The sequence below is a fragment of the Ipomoea triloba genome, chromosome 9 (assembly GCF_003576645.1).
Source record: "Ipomoea triloba cultivar NCNSP0323 chromosome 9, ASM357664v1".
Taxonomy (NCBI): Eukaryota; Viridiplantae; Streptophyta; class Magnoliopsida; order Solanales; family Convolvulaceae; genus Ipomoea; species Ipomoea triloba.
Window position 1 is genome coordinate 25,341,294 of NC_044924.1, and position 4,727 is coordinate 25,346,020.

Genomic DNA, 4,727 nt, shown 5'->3' on the forward strand with positions numbered 1-4,727 from the left:
GAATGGTAAGCTTGTACATAAATATATTCTTTTTATTTTTTTACGATGAGTGGCGGAATTAAAGGGTCAATCATAAATTTAATTGCACTTTGCAAGGAGTTGAAGCAATAATGAAAAATCAATCTGGTGTATATTTATAGGGAGCAGAATAGAGTCACGGACTATCTCGTTAAGTTTGCATACCAAAATTACTATGGTTTAAATGTGTTATATTTATAGGGAACATAATAGAGTCACAGAGTACATCGTTAAGTTAATATATCAAGACACCATTCTTAAGGTTGCTTCAAGTAGACATGTTTGGTATCACCCCATTGTACGCGAGTGATCTGCCGGATGTAGTTTAGCTTAATTTTTTTCTTTATTATTTCTCTGTAATTGTGAAGTAGGTTTGGCTGTACTTCTGTAGCTATTCCCTCCCATGTCTTGGACGGTCATTGTTAACCATGTGACATATTATACTTCTATAATCTATAGTAATAATAAAATGTCACATGGTTAACAGTCATTATCCCTACAAATTTAAGATTGGCAAAGTGATATGGCAAGAGAGAGAATTTTTTTTATTTATTTAAAGCTAAGTGTATTGTAAGAGAAGAGAGGGTTGACAAAATTAGTAAATGGAGAGAAAATTGACAATGACAGCTTTTTGTACGTATTAGCTGGGCGGCAACTTTTGCTGCTAACCATTTTACTTTTCTTTTCTTTTAATATTACTTTATTATTATATTTATAACTAGTAAATTACCCGTGCAAAAATTAATGATGAAATTATAAACAATTTTAATATTTGAAAGTATATAAATTTATTTGAAATTATATGATTTGTATATTAGTGTTGAATTTGATTACTTAAAAATATAATAGGAAAAGTCTAAAAAAAATAGAAGGAAGAGCATGGTTAATTGAATTATTTTAAGTAATAAAAATTTATTATAATCAAATGAAGATTCATATGTTTAATTATTATAGTAATATTAAAGTATTAAATATAGGTTGGTAATATGGGCATAATATGTTTATGTTTAACATCCTTTAACTATGAACGCAATATGTGTATAGTATACTTAATTTCTTTTAATTACCCACCGTAATATGTGTATGTTTAATTTCCTATATGGGCAGGAAAATTTATCATTAATTCTAATAAGAATGAGGTCATTTTATTATGATTACTAATGGTAATTAAAGAGTATGGCATCCATGTAATCTGAATAATTATATTAATTAAGAAGTATATATTATTATTAATAAAATAATATGTGTATGTTTAATTTTGTTTAATTATAGATGTAATATGTGTATGTTTAATTTTTTTTAATTATGTTCATAGTATGTGCATGCTTAATTTCTTTCTTAAGATGCGCGATTTGTATGTTTAAGATGCGTGAATGTTGAAACTTAAGGTGAGTGAACCTAAAGCTTAAGGTGCTTGGTTTCCCTTCTTAAGGTGCGGTGTTTTCCTTCTTAAGGTGTGTGATATGTATGCTTTAGGTGCGTGAGTTGTTGAAACTTAAGGTGCGTCATTTTAAAACTTTAGGTGTGTTGTTTGTGTTCTTAAGGTGCGTGGTTTATGTACTTAAGGTGCGCAGTGTGTTCTCAACTGAAGTTGCTCGATTTAAAAACTTAAGTGCGTGGTTTATGTTCTTAGCTTAAGGTGCGTGGTTTGTGTACTTAAGGTGCGCCGTTTTATTGCTTAAGGTGAGTATTGCACAATCGTACAGAAAGATATACCCGCACCTGAACCCTTCTCCATATATAGAGTTAATAGCCATTTTGGTCCCTTGACTATAGCGTAATACTTGATTTTGTCCCATAGAATTAAAAGTACCCAATTTAGTCATCTAACTTGTGAAATATACTCAATTTGGTCCTCCGTTACAATTTCCATCCATCAGCCGTTAAAAATGGGGGCAAAATCGTCATTTTTAATAGTCGAAGGACCAAAATGGGTACTTAATAGTTGAGGGACCAAAATGAGTATTTATTTTTATTATTATTATTATTATTATTATATTTAATATTGGGACAATGTCTCTTAGTTTAGTTTTATATATCAACACTAGGGGTGTGTAATCTATTAACCGAACCGTTTTAACCAAAGTTTTTAAAACTTTAACCGTTAACCGAACCGAATTAATTTTTTTTGGGATTAATTAGTCTATTAACCGAACTTTTTAAAGCTAAAGTTCTAAATCCTAAAAATAATACCTATAATAATAAATTCAATTAAAATAATACATATAGTAATAAATACATAAGAAAATATACAAAAATAATATCATAAATACATTACAAATTTATAGAGATTTTACATATTAGATTATATATTTATTTATTTAGTTATATATATGTTTAAAATTTCGGTTAATCGTTCGGTTGACCGACAATTTTGAACGTAATTAACCGTTAATCGAAATTTTAAAAAACCTTTAACGATTCACCGAACTAAAAAAGTTCCGTTAAAAACGGTTAACCGACACTTTCAAACCCAATTAATCATTAATTGAATTTTTAGAAAATCTTGAACCATTAACCGAATCCAAATTCAAACCCAATTAACTGTTAACCGAAATTAAAAAAAAAAACATTTAGCCATTAACCCAACTGAAAAAGTTCAGTTAAACAATGGTTAACCGTTCGGTTCGGTTAATGGTTAAAGGTTTTTTAAAATTTGAACTAAACTTTTTAAAATTTTGATTCAATGGTTTGGTTAATGGTTAAAGATTTTTTAAAATTTCAATTAACGGTTAATTGGGTTCGAAATTGTCGGTTAACTATTTTTAACTAAACTTTTTCGGTTCGGTTAATGGTTAAAGATTTTTTAAAATTTCGATTAACGGTTAATTGGGTTCGAATTTGTCGGTTAACTATTTTTAACTGAACTTTTATGATATTGTTTTTCTATATTTTGTTAAGGATTTATTATATGTATTATTTTAATTAGATTTATTATAATATGTATTATTTTTAGGATTTAGAATTGTTGCTTTAAAAAATTCGGTTAATCTATTAACCAACCGATTAATCGAAAACAATTTTAAGTCGGCTCGATTAACGGTTAAAGTGGTTCGATTAATAGATTACACACCCCTAATGTTGATATACAAAACTAAACTAAGAGATATTGTCCCAATATTGTTGATATACAAAACTAAACTAAGAGATATTGTCCCAATATTAAATATAATAATAATAATAATAATAGATATTGTCCCAATATTAAATATAATAATAATAATAATAATAATAATAATCCCAATATTAAATATAATAATAATAATAATAATAATAATAAGAATAATAATAATAATAATAATAATAATAAGTACCCATTTTGGTCCCTCGACTATTAAGTACCCATTTTGGTCCATCGACTATTAAGTACCCATTTTGGTCCATCAAGTACCCATTTTGGTCCCTCGACTATTGAAAATGACGATTTTGCCCCTCTATATAACGGCTGGTGGATGGAAATTTTAACGGAGGACCAAATTGAGCATAATTTTACAAGTTAGAGGACTAAATTGGGTACTTTTAATTCTATGGGACAAAATCAAGTATTACGCTATAGTCGAGGGACCAAAATAGGTATTAACTCCCATATATATATAATCCGTTTCATTGGAGAACCATAAGCAAGTGAGAATTTATGGACAAATTCAAATCATCAATCAGCAAGATCTGATGGATAAGAAATTAAGTAAAAATTGGGCGGGATGAATCATTTTCATAAATATTAAACTTTTTTAAATTTGTAATGTATATTTATGAAAACGACTCCATCATTTTTTTCATTAGGAGAGAGGGAGTGGTAGCAATTGGTTGAGCCTCACCAGCCAAGATCTTTGATTCCTAAGACATTTGATTGGCTCGTACTGCTTGTCTCTTCAATCGATTCCATCACGATAAATAGTGGATCTTGCTTAGTAACAACTAACAATAATGTTTTTAGTTGAATCACCCATGTTTATTTATTTATTTATTTATTTTGATTTTAATTCCTATTTACTACCAAACAAAGTCACTCATTCTATTTAAATTCATTGTAATAATCAAGTATTTGATCGAGCTCTATTACCATCCCAATTTTAATATTTGAATCAAACACATCTTTAATTTTTATTTTTTTTAAGTAATAAGAAAAATTTACAAATATTATTTAAAAATGTGTACGAAATAAAAAAATAAATAAATCACACTAATTAAGAATCTTCTATTATCCCAGAAAGAAATTGATTTACCCTTGCATTTTTTTATTGGACCCACCACCTTTTTGGAAATAATTATAAATATACAAGTTTTAATTTTTCTAGACACATTGAAAATATTTTGCCTAGCTAAGTGGTATTGTGGCAAACACTTTTTTTTTTCTTTTTTTTTTTTACATTATTCCCTTTATTGGATCCACTACCTTTCTGGGAAGAATAACCCTTTTCATTTTTGTCAAAGGATGCACTGCATTTTATTCTTGAGGTACAATTTGATGGTGACAAACAGAAAACCAAGCCGCCAGCATTGTGGCATGCTGGTATGTGTTTAATCACATTGTTGTTCACTTTGCAATTTCGGTTTAAACTGCCGGTTCAAACATTCTTTTTTGTAAATGTATTTTTTATTTTTAAAATGACCTAAATTCAACAATTACTTTTTGTTTTATTTTTTTATTCATAATCGAAACCGATAATTTCAATTTCCGATTTTAATAAATCGGAAGGGCTCAGGTT